The sequence below is a fragment of the Miniopterus schreibersii genome (genome assembly GCF_964146895.1).
Source record: "Miniopterus schreibersii genome assembly, chromosome: 2".
Lineage (NCBI taxonomy): Eukaryota > Metazoa > Chordata > Mammalia > Chiroptera > Miniopteridae > Miniopterus > Miniopterus schreibersii.
In genome coordinates this window covers 78,824,303-78,837,463 of record NC_138102.1, presented here as the reverse complement: position 1 = coordinate 78,837,463, position 13,161 = coordinate 78,824,303, and the positions used below count along the sequence as shown (strand labels likewise).

Sequence of the window (13,161 nt, the reverse complement as noted above, 5' to 3'; positions counted from 1 at the left end):
AAGAAAAATAATAAAATGCAGGAATTTTTATCTCAAGTTGAGAAAGAATTACATTCTGAAGGTAGTGAAAATACAGGCCCTGTAACGTGATTCTGACTGCCATGAAACAGAAGACTTAGTAGGATCTAAAACCAGTAGAATGGGAGAGATTCTCTCAGAATCATCCTTAGAAAATAATGTCACCACAGAAGTCATTGATGAACCAATGGAACGGTTTTTAAACTGTAAAGTAATAATTACAATTTTTAAACCTTTTGGAGAGTATCGCATTTAGTTTATACATATGCAAGAAAGCTTTTTGTCTTGTCTTTTTCTGACAGGTCTAGCAGTGTTTATACTTTGCCAGTAGTTTCAAAATTTTACCATGTGAAATATAGGGTTTCAGGGAAGATGTATATTATTTATATTTATAAATATACATTACATATATCTATCTCTTACAGAAACAGAACAATATAAAATGTGCTCCTTAGAATAATATATATATTTACATGTGTAATATATAATACATGATATATCATATATTAAATAATCTATATATAATCATATATAACATAACTAACATTATATAATATTGATTAAATATAATTATATAAAATATGTCACTATATATTACTTTTGTTTGTTTTATTTTTTAAATTTATTTTATTTTTAAAATTTTATTCTTATTTTTGAAAGCATTAGAGATATCCTCTTTTTCCCCCCCATTGATCCCCTCTACCCTTCATCCGAGCCCCCCCTGAGACCTTCACCACACTATTGTCTATGTCCATGGGTTATGCATATATGCATATAATTTCTTTGATTACTTTCTCCCCACCCACTCCCCCATCTCCGCCTTCCCACTGAGATTCATCAGTCTGTTCCGTGCTTCTGTGTCTCTGAATCTATTTTGTTCCTCAGTCTATTTTGTTCATTAGATTCCACATATGAGTGAGATCATGTAAAACTGAAGCAGGAAGAATCAGAAAACCTGAATAGGCCAATAACAACTAATGTAATCAAAGCAGTAATAAATAAAAAAAACTCCCAGCAAACAAAAGCCCTGGTCCAGATGACTTCACAGGGGAGCTTTCTAATTCTTTAAGTTGTAGGGTTAGATAATTTTTTTTTGCTTTTTGAGGTAGGCCTGTAGTGCTGTGAACTTCCTTCTTAGGACTGCTTTTGCTGTGTCCCGTAGATTTGGGGTTGTTGTGTGTTCATTTTCATTTGTTTCCAGGAATTTTTGTATTTCTTTCTTGATCTTATTGGTAACTCACTCATTGTTTAATAACATGCTATTTAGCCTCCATGAATTTGAATGTTTCTGAGTGTTTTTATTATAGCTGATTTCTAATTTCATGGCCTTGTGATCTGAAATGCTTGATATGATTTCAGTCTTCTTGAACCTGTAGAGACTTGTTTTGTGTCCTAACATGTGGTCTATCTTTGAGCATGACCCATGTGCACTTGAGAGGAATGTATATTCTGCAGCTTTGGCGTGAAATGTTTTGTAAATATCAGTTAAATCCATATGAGCTAGTGTGCCATTTAGAGTCACTGTTTCTGTGTTGACTTTTTGTCTGGAAGATCTATCCAGTGAAGTCAGTTGGGTGTTAAAGTCATTGACTATGACTGTATTGCTGTTGATCTCTCCCTTAAAGTCCTTAAGGTTACTTGATAGGTCCTTATTTGGTGTCATTTTACTGTTTTATGCCTATGCTTCTCTCTCTATTTCTTCTTATTATTACAGCAGTCCCTTTAACATTTTTTTTTACAATGCTTCTATTTCTACTTCTAATTGCGGCAGTATTTTTAACATTTCCTGCAATGCTGGTTTGATGGTGATAAACTCCTGTAGCCTTTTTCTGTCTGGGAAGCTCATTATTTCACCATCTATTTTGAATGATAGCCTTGCTGGATAGGGTAGTCTTGGTTTCAGATCCTTTTTTTGCATTACCTTGAATACTTCATGCCATTCCCTTCTGGCCTGTAGTGTTTCAGATGAGAAATCAGCTTATGGGAGGTGCTTTGTAGGTAACAGATTGCTTTTCTCTTACTGACTTTAAGATTCTCTTTTTTCTTGAATTTTTGGCATTTTAATTACGATGAGTCTGAGGGAGGACCTCTTTGGGTTCTTCTTGCTTGGGAGACTGTGCGCCTCCTGAACTTCTGTGACTTTTTTCTTGACCAGGTTATTGAAGTTTTGTGCCATTATTTCTTCAAAAAGGTTCTCTAGCCCTTGCTTACTTTCGTCCTCCTCTGGCATTCCTATAATGTGAATATTGTAATGTTTCATGTTGTCCCACAGCTCTCTTAGACTGTTCTCCTGTTTTTTAATTGTTTTTTCTTTTTGGTTCTCTGATTCAGTGATTTTTCTACCGTCTTCTAATTCACTGATCTTATCCTCAGCTTTCTCTAATTTGTTGTTTATTCCATTTAATGCACTTTATTTCTGCTATGTCATTCTTCATTTATGATTGGTCATTTTTCATAGTTTCCATATCTTTTTTCATGCTGTTGAGCATCCTTACAATCAGTATCCTGAACTCTGCATTTGATAGATTGCTTATCTCCATTTCATTTAGCTCTTTTTCTAGAGACTTCCCTTGTTCTTACATTTGGTGCTTGTCTTTTGTCTCCCCATTTTGGCTGCCTAGTTGGGTTTTTTTCTATGTATTAGGTAGGCCTTCTAGGACTCTCAGTCTTTTTGAAAAGTCTCTGGTGCAGGCCAATGTCAGATGCTGTTTGTGACTGGCCTTAAGTACCCTGTTTGGAACATTCAACAACCCATGGCTTGAGATCCCTCCTGTTGCAGTTGGTTGCATTTGGACAGGACCAAGATGGACATGAAAGTCTACTTTTCCAAAGCCTGGGTCCAGAAACAGATCAGGCAAAGACTCAAAGCACTCTGAAGTCTGCCTCTGCCTGCAGGCTGATTAATCTGATTCTCTTAATGAGCCTCAGGCTGTAGAAACTCCCCAGGGTGGTGTGGCTGGTTGTTATCAGTCTCTTAATGAGCCTCAAGCTGTAGAATCTCCATGGGGTAGGGGAAGAGGTTTTCCAGCAGGGTAGGACAATTGCTTCCCCCCTCAGGCAAAAGCTGCTTGGAAGGTAATGTCTGCCTCTGCAGTATGGGGGAAATGATTTGGCACAGGAATCCAGAGGGGTGCACTCTGAGCTTTATCTCCATAGCCCACAACACTAGATTCTCTTCACAGAGCTCCAGTCCACTTGCCCTCTCTCTGCTGGAGCCCAAGGTGAGCAGCTGGACACAAAACTTTGTGTGTTGGCTCCTTAAGAGGGTGCCTGCATTTCTAGCATTTTCTCCCTTGAAGACAGAAACCCAGCTGCTTTCCACAGCCAGATGTTATCTGGGCAACTTTCTTAGTTCTGGTGTTCTGGGCTTCTCAGAGTCTGGTTTAAGCCCCAGAGTCCTGAGTGGGAACTCCTCCATACCCCCTACAGATGAGATATCCCTCCAGATCTTCAGCTGCTTCCTGTAGGAGCCCAGACAGCCCGCTTGTGCCTCCACACTTCCTACCATTCTCTATGTGGTCTGTACTTTTCCTCCTTGATTATGAGGGTGCTCTTCCCCTTGTCTTCAGTTGCAGTTGATTATTCAGGATGGTTTTTCTATATTTTAGTTGTAACTCCAGTTTTGTCCTGGGAGAGTGTCAGTGTAGCTTCCACTCAGTCCACCACCATCTTTAATCTCCACTATTTATTACTTTTAAAAAATATATTCTTATTGATTTTTAGAGACAGAGGGAGACAAATAGAGAGAGAAACAGCAATGGCTGCCTTCTTCATTCCTTCTACTGGGGATTGAGCCTGCAATCTGGGCATATGCCCTGACTGGAAATCAAAGCAACAACCTTGCGGTGCATGAGATGATGCCCAACCAACTGGGCTACACTGGTCAGGGCTATATATTACATTTAATTATAAAAATCATATATCTGTATATTACACTATTACATAGTACTCTTAGCAGGGAAATGTTATATCCTGTTTCTTGAAGAGGCAAGTCCAAGAGGACATGGTGCTCCCCCCTCCCATGAATACACTGAATGCACACCTACATGTACAATATAGTGGAAATCATGCAACTAGAACAGAAAGAAAAGAATTTTTCAAATGAAAACAGTATAAGGGAGTCTAGAACATTAAACACACTAACATTGCATCATAGAGATTCCAGAAGGAAAAGAGACAGAGAAATGGATAGAAAGTATATTTGAAGAAACAATGCCTAAAAATGTTCCTAATCTAAGAAAAGCAACAGATATTCAGGTCCAAGAAGCACAGAACACTCCAAATAAAATGGAAGTAAAAAAGCCCACACCAAGACATATTATAATTTAAATGACAAAAGTTAAGGGTAAAGAGAAAATCTTAAAAGCATCAAGAGGGAAGGCAGAAGTCATATCAAGGAAAACCCCATAAGGCTACCTGCTGATTTCTCATCAGGAACTCTACAAGCCAGAAGGGAGTGTCAGGAAATATTTAAAGTGCTGAAAGAAAGGAACCCCCAGTCTAGAATAATATACCCACAGGTTATCATTCAGAATTGAATGAGGGATAAAGAGTTTCCCAGTCAGGCAAAAATTAAAGTTCACCACTACTAAACTGGCTTCGCAAGAAATGTTGAAAGGGGTGAGGTGCAGAGGACCATGTGACAGGTTACCTGACTGGAGCTTGACCAGAAAATTCAAGACTGGTTAATTAAGAATACATTTCTGAGGAGGAGGGAAGATGGTGGCACTGTGAGAAGCAGCAGAGCGCCCCCCCCTCCCAGCCGTGGATTTGATTTACTCCTAAAATACTACGTAGCCAGCTTGGAAAAAGCAGAGAAACATACCTGAGTGGACATAGAGTAGGGAGAACTGAAGAAACATTATAGAGTCTGGTGGGGGGGGCTGTGCAAAGGGGGAGTCCCTCCTGAAGCCTGTGCTGGGCTCAAAGCACTGAGGCTTAGAGGCTGCAAAGCTCCCTCCCCTTTGGAGTGTGGACTGGCATCCAAAAGTGGGGATCTCACCCAGAGTGGAGGAGACTGGAAGGAGTGCCCTGCGTGAAGGTCAGAGGGACCCAGGAGAACAGTAAGTCCATGAGGAGGGGATGGTGCCTTCCTAGGAAACAAAGTTTCTAATGGCCGACATGACTGGTGTCTAATGCTCAGGGAGCTGACCATAAGAAAGGCTGTCCCACAGTGTGTGGCACCTGAATAGTGAGGGACCAGAGGTCGGGACTGAGCAGCCGCACACAGGGACCCTCTGCCTCCCTGTAAGGCATTGTGTTGAGCCCCAGAAAGCATTGAATCTGCTTGGAGCAGGGAAGAGGATGAGAAGCCTCCTGTCCTGACCTCCTGGTGCAGAGAGGCTGGGATTTGTGACCAGCCCTGAGAAGCGCCATGGTGGCACATGGAGCCGCCCCAGCTTTGCTGAGATCAGTGGTGCGGGGAGCTGCATGAAGCTGACTTTGGGTTCCCTCCTGCAGGGTGCCTTGGCGAGTGGGAGGCGGGTACTTTCAAGGTGGACTCTCTGCCTGTGTGTTGCTTTGTGCATTTTTGAGTTTCTGATCATGGAACTGGCTCCCACCTTCCCAGCATGCACTGGGCGGGCAGACCAGCAGAAACTGGAATTGGTGTCTGCAGACTGTATGAGGGGTGAGCCTGGTGTGACCAGCCAACCAGAGCTTGGAAGGGAGGGGTGGAGCCCGCCTGCTTCTCCTGCAGCCTGGGAGCACCACCCCCAACAGAAAGGGGCCTGGTTCAGCTCACTGAGGCCCCAGATATCCCCTGCAGGGCACAGTCCTGAGGGGGAAGGGAGAACAGCCCACAGGAGGACATTACAAGAACAAGACTCTCAAGGACTGTTGTTTGGGAATTGGAGGAAATGCTGAAAACCCCTGCTGGGGGCTGGGCAAGCAAAGAGCTCACTGGAATGTTCTTTAACCAAATCCACTTAGCCCAGGCTGCTGAAACTGCCCATACAGAAAAGGCAACAGGCTAAAATCAACCTGAAACTGCAGCAGGCTAGTGCATGGGAAACTAAAATCAGAGGACAGGGAAGGGACTGAGGAGCTGGCTGTGGAGCAAAAACTAACTCTCTCACAGTGAGTGCCTGACAGCAAAACCTCTAAAAAGGGAAGTGATATCCTGAGCAACACTAGCCATCCTGCACCCTAAAGACTCTCCCGAAGACTCTGGAGTAAGACCAGGCAACTACAAAGTTGCAAAATAGCTGACAAGAGGAGGTGGTCCACTGAGAGCCTCAGGTCAACCATCTACCTAAAGACACCAGAGCCAAACCTATACAGCTCCTCACATTGGGTGATACACAAGTACCTCCCAGGAGAACAGAAATCAGCACACAAAACAGTGAGCTGCAGACAACATAAGCTGCCCAGAAGAAACTCACCTGATTGTCTTTTTTTGTTTGTTTATTTTTTGTGTTTTTGTTTATTTTTTCTCTCTTAGGAAGAAGAGAAAGGGGGAAAAAGCATTTGCTTTTTCTTCTTTTTAAATTTTATAATAATTAAATTTTTTTTTTAATTTTTAATTTATTTTATTTTATTTTTTAAAAATAATTTTGTTATGCTTAGCTTGTTTGTTGTTTTGTTTCTCTGTTTTGTTTTGCTTCTTTGCTTTGTTTTGTTTTATCTTTGCTTCTAATATCAAGACTTTCTTGATGTTCCTGCTTAATGGCTGGGACTTTATCATTATAACCAACAAGTTATAATGCTTTCTCTATAGTTTCCCCCAAATCCCTTATTGGACTCCTTCCTGCCCAGGCTTTATCTCTCACTCTGTCCTCTCGATCCTTTGGCATAACTTTTTTCTTCTTCTTCTTCTTTTCCTTTTTTCTATTGTTTATCTTCTCTTCTGTCTTGTCTTTTTGTTTGATAGTTAGATTCTCTTATTCTCTTTAATGCATTTTTAGTTTTTAATTTTCAACTATTATCCTATTCCTATTCTTTCCCTTAATTGTTTGCTGGCCCTTCTTTCAGAATCTTTTCTCTGCCTCTATTATTTCCAAGTAACTTCTCTATTTTTTACATTTAAGTTTATTATTGTTATTTTCTAAATTTTAGTCACTATTAGCAATATACTTCTCTCTCTAAGCTTTACTTTTCTTTCTCTTTCTTTCTTTTAAGCTATTTTTTTTCTCTAGAATTTGTGTTCTCCCTTCACTCTCCCAGTTCTATTTTCACTAGGGTTGTTTTCATTGTGACTGTCAAGATATTTTGTAAGATACCCTTTTTTTCTTGGAAGTTTAGTTGTGTATTGTCCTGCCTTGCCAGCACCCATACCACAGCTTACATGACGAGGTTGGGGCTGAGACACACAGTTAGCCAACCTGAGAGTAGAGTCCTCCCAAGGACTGTTCAACAACACTCTAGACCCAACCACAACAGGAGAACCCAAAAACCCCACAAAAGGACACCCACAAAAGGGACACACCTAGAGCAAAGAGCTCAGAAGTATAAGGAAAACACATTTCTGTGCTCCACTGACCTCACAATACAAAATCCCTCCCCACAAGACTGGGAGACAGCAAATATACCTAACATATAGGTACAAACACTAAGACCTACCAAAATGGGGAGACAAAGAAACAACCTCCAAATTAAAGAAAAGAAAAAATCACCAGAAAAAGACTTTGATGAGAAGGAGTTAAGCAAGTTATCAGAAACAGAGTTCAGAGTATTGACTATGAAGATGTTCAAGGAACTTAACAAAACACTAGATGATAAGATCGAGGTTCTTAGTGAAAACATGAAAAAAGAGATACATAACATAAACAAAACTCAGACAGAGATAAAGAATGCTGTATCTGATATCAAGAATACACTGGAAGGAATTAAAAGCAGGCTCAATGAAGCAGAGGATAGAATAAGTGACTTAGAAGACAAGGTAGAAAAAAATCACACAATCAGAGCAGGAAAAAGAGAAAACACTTAAAAAGCATGAGGATAGTCTAAGAGAGCTTTGGGACAATATGAAGCAAAACAACACTCACATTATAGGAGAGCCAGAGGGGGAGGAAAGAAAACAAGGGATAGAGAACTTGGTGGAGGAAATAATGACAGAAAACTTCTTAGGCTGATGAGGGAGAAAGCCACACAAATTCAGGAAGCACAGAGGGTTCCAAACAAGAGGGACCCAAAGAGACCCACTCCAAGACACATCATAATTAAAACAGAAAATGTCAAGGACAAAGAGAAAATATTAAGGGCTGCAAGAGAGAGACAAGCAGTGATCTACAAGGGAACCCCAAAATAAGGTTGACAACTGATTTCTCAACAGAAAATCTTCAGGCCAGAAGCGAGTGGCATGAAGTTCTCCAAGTAATGAAAAGCAAGAACATGCAACCAAGATTGCTTTATCCAGCAAGGCTATCATTTAAAATTGAAGTTGAAATAAACAGCTTCCCAGACCAAAAAAAAAAAAGCTAAAGGAGTTCAGTACCACCAAACCAACATTGCAAGAAATGCTAAAAAAAACTGCTCTAAGAAAAAGAAGAAATGGTAAAAGAAAGGTACATCAGTATGAAGGGGAAAATTTTCATTAAATAAGTTGATATCAATAGTAACCTTAAATGTAAATGAAATAAATGGTACAATCAAAAGACATAGAGTAACTGAGTGGATAAGAAAACAGGACCCAAATATATGCTGTCTACAAGAGACCCACCTGAGAGCAAAAGATTCACACAGGCTAAAAGTGAAGGGATGGGAAAAAATATTCCATGCAAATAAAAAAGAAAAGAAAGCTGGAGAAGTAATTCTTATTTCTGACATAATAGACTTCAAAATAAAGACCATAACAAGAGACAAAGATGGTCACTACATAATACTAAAGGGATCAATCCAACAAGAGGAAATAACCCTTATAAACATTTATGCACCCAATATAGGAGCACCTAAATATATAAAAAATTTCTTGGTGGGCTTTAAGGGGGAGATTGACAGCAACGCAGTCATAGTGAGGGACTTTAACACCCCACTGTCAGCACTGGACAGATCATCGAGACAAAAAATCAACAGAGAAACACAGGCCTTAAATGATTCACTAGATCTAATGGATTTAATTGACATTTACAGAACATTTCATCCCAAAGCAGCAGATACACATTGTTCTCAAGTGCACATGGAACAGTCTCAAAAATAGATCACATGGTAGGGCACAAGGCAAGTCTCTACAAATTCAAGAAGATTGAAATAATATCAAGCATCTTCTCAGATGGCAATGCCTTGAAAGTAGAAATCAATTACTATAAAAAATATTCAAACACATGAAAGCTAAATATCATGCTATTAAACAATGAATGGGTTACCAATGAGATCAAGGAAGAAATCAAACACTTGATGGAAAGAAACAAAAATGACAGACAACAACCCAAAATTTATGGGACATGGCAAAAGCAGCCCTGAGAGGAAAATTCATAGCATTACAGGCCTATCTCAGGAAACAAGAAAAAGACCTAATGAATCATCTAACACAACAACTAAAAGAACTAGAACAAGAACAGCAAAAAAGCCCCAAGGAAGTAGAAGGAAGGAAATAATAAAAATCAGAGCAGAAATTAATGACATAGAGACTAAAGAAACAATACAAAAAATCAATGAAACCAAGAGCTGGTTCTCTGAAAAGATAAATAAGATTGATGCACCGTTAGCCAGACTCATGAAGAAAAAAGAGAGAGGACCTAAATAAATAATATCAGAAATGAAAGAGGCGATATAACAACAGACCCAACAGAAATACAAAGGATTATAAGTAAATACTATGAGCAACTATATGCCAACAAAATGGACAATATGTGGGAAATGGACACATTTCTAGAAGCATACAACCTTCCAAAGCTGAATCAAGAGGAGGCATAAAACCTGAAGAGGCTGATAACAACTAATGAAATTGAAGCAGTAATCAAAAAATTCCCAGCAAACAAAAGTCCTGGACCAGATGGATTTACAGGTGAGTTTTACCAAACATTCAAAGAAGAATTAACACCTATTCTATTCAACCTATTCCAGAAAATTCAAAAGGAGGGAAAACTCACAAACCCTTTTTATGAGACCAGCATCATCCTAATCCCAAAACCAGATAAAGACACTACAAAGAAAGCAAATTACAGGCCAATATCCCTGATGAACAAAGATGCTAAAATCCTCACTAAAATACTAGCAAACCGGATCCAGCAATACATTAAAAATATCATACATCATGACCAAGTGGGGTTTATTCTGGGGATTCAAGGCTAGTACAACATCTGCAAATCAATAAATGTGATACATCACATAAACAAAACAAAGGACAAAAATCATATGATCATATCCTTAGATGCAGAAAAAGCATTAGACAAAATCCAGCACCCATTTCTGATAAAAGCTCTCAGCAAAGTGGGAATAGAGGGATATTATACCTCAACATAATAAAGGCCATATATGAGACCTACAGCTAACATCATACTCAATGGGCAAAAACTAAAACCATTTCCATTAAAAACTGGAACAAGACAGCTATGCCCACTTTCACCACTCTTATTCAACATAGTACTAGAAGTCCTCACCATAGCCATTAGACAGGAAGAAAACATAAAATGCATCCAAATTGGAAAGGAGGAAGTAAAACTGTCATTATTTGCAGATGACATGATATTGTATATAGAGAACCCTAAAGGCTCCATCAAAGTACAACTAGATTTGATAAACAAATTTGGCAAGGTAGCTGGATACAAAATCAACATCCGGAAATCAATGGCATTCTTATACACCAACAATGAACTTTCAGAGAGAGAAACTAAAAAAGCAATACCATTTACCATTGCAACTAAAAAAATAAGATACCTAGGAATAAACTTAACCGAGGATGTAAAAGACCTGCATTCGGAAAACTATATGACACTGAAAAAAGAAATAGAGGAAGATTTAAACAAGTGGAAGAATATACCATGGTCATGGATTGGAAGAATTAATATCATTAAAATGTCCATACTACTCAAAGCAATTTATGAATTCAATGCAATTCCTATTAAAATACCAACAGCATATCTCACAGACCTAGAACAAACATTTCAAAAATTTATATGGAACCAAAAAAGACCCCGAATAACTGCAGCCATCTTGAAGAAAAAGAACAGAGTGGGAGGGATCACTTTGCAGGACATCAAACTGTGCTACAAAGCCATTGTAATAAACAAGGCCTGTACTGGTACAACAACAGACATACAGATCAATAGAACAGAACAGAGACCCCAGAAATAGACCCATACCATTATGGTCAGTTAATATTTGACAAAGGAGGCAAGAATATACAATGGAGTAAAGACAATCTCTTCAATGAGTGGAGCTGGGAAAATTGGACAGCTACATGCAAAAAAAATGAAACTAGACCACCAACTTTCACAGTTCACAAAAATAAACACAAAATGGATAAAATACTTAAACGTAAGTCATGAAACCATAAAAATCCTGGAAGAAAACATAGGCAGTAAAGTCACAGACACCTCACATAGTGGACTTTTCACTGATACATCTCCTAGCGCAAGAGAAACAAAAGAAAAAATAAACATATGGGACTACATCAAACCAAAAATCTTCTGCACAGCAAAAAAAACACAACACAACAGCCTCAAAATACAAAGGAACCTCATGGTCTGGGAAAACATATTTGCCAAAGATGTATCTGATAAGGGGCTAATTTCCAAAGTGTACAAAGAAATCATAGTATTCAGCAGGAGGAAGGCAAACAACCCAATTAAGAAATGGGCAAAGGACTTGAATAGACACTTCTCCAAAGAGGACATACAGATGTCCAAGAAACATATTAGAAAATGCTCTATGTCCCTTATCATCAGGGAGATGCAAATTAAAATCACAATGAGGGATCACTTCACACTGGTAAGAATGGTTACCATCAAGAAATCAACAAACGACTTGTGCTGGCAAGGATGTGGAGAAAGGGGAACCCTAGTACGCTGCTGGTGGGAATGCAGACTGGTGCAACCACTATGGAAAACAGTATGGAGGTTCCTCAAAAAGTTAAAAATCTAGCTGCCTTTTGACCTAGTGATCCCACTTCTAGGGATATATCCTGAGAAACCTGACACACTAATCAGAAAGAATATATGCACCCCTATGTTCATAGCAGCACAATTTACAGTAGCTAAGATCTGGAAAAAGCTCAAGTGCCCATCAGTAGATGAGTGGATAAAAATGTTGTGGGACATATACATCATAAAATACTATGCAGCTGTAAGGAAAAAGGATCTTGTCCCCTTTGGGACAGTATGGATGGACCTGGAGAATATTATGCTAAGTGAAATCAGCCAGTCAGAGAAAGACAAACTTCTCATGATCTCGCTTATATGTGGAATCTAAAGAACTTAATAAACTAATGAACAGAATAGATTCAATGACATGGAAGCATAGATCAGATTAACGAATGTCAGAGGGATAGAGGAGGGTGGGTGTTTGGAAAGGGAGAGATTAACCAAGGAATTTTTATGTGTGTATGCATAACCCAAGGACATGGACAATGGTGGGGAGAGGGATTGGGAAGCGGGATAGGATGGGGTGGAATGGGTCATTGGGGAAAAAAAGGGATATCTGTAATTAAACAAAAATAAGCAAAGAAAAAAAATAAAAAACAACAAAACAAAACCAAAACCAAACAAACAAAAAACACTTAGGACAAAATAAAATTTAAAACAAGAATATAAAAAAAGACAAAGAAGGACATTACATAATGACAAAGAATCAATCTAAGAAGAAGGTATAAGTATTGTAAGTATTTATGCACTCAATAGAAGCGCCAAGGTATATAAGACATATATTGATGAACATAAAGGCAGAAATGAATAATAATATAATAATACTAGGGAACTTTAATATCCAAGTTCATTCAAATAGAAAATTAATAAGGAAATAATGGCCTTAAATATCACATTAGATCAGATCAACTTAATAGATATTTATAGAATATTTTATCTAAAAATTGCAGAATCCACATTTTCCAAGTTCACATGGAACATTTTCCACCATACATTAGGCCATAAACAAGCCTCAATAAATTTAAGAAGATTAAAATTATATCAAGCATATTTTCTGACCAAAAAGGCAAAAAACTAGAAATCGACTAAAGGAAGAAATCTGGAAAAAATTTGCAAATATGTG

General features: G+C 38.6%; 1 protein-coding gene across 1 annotated transcript in view; it reads right to left on the bottom strand.

Moving 5' to 3' along the window:
* Positions 1–13,161, bottom strand: part of LOC308552447 (phosphatidylinositol 3,4,5-trisphosphate 3-phosphatase TPTE2-like) — a gene marked incomplete at its 5' end in the record, with an annotated part of 89,743 nt that overhangs the window by 47,501 nt on the left and 29,081 nt on the right. The window lies entirely within an intron of this gene.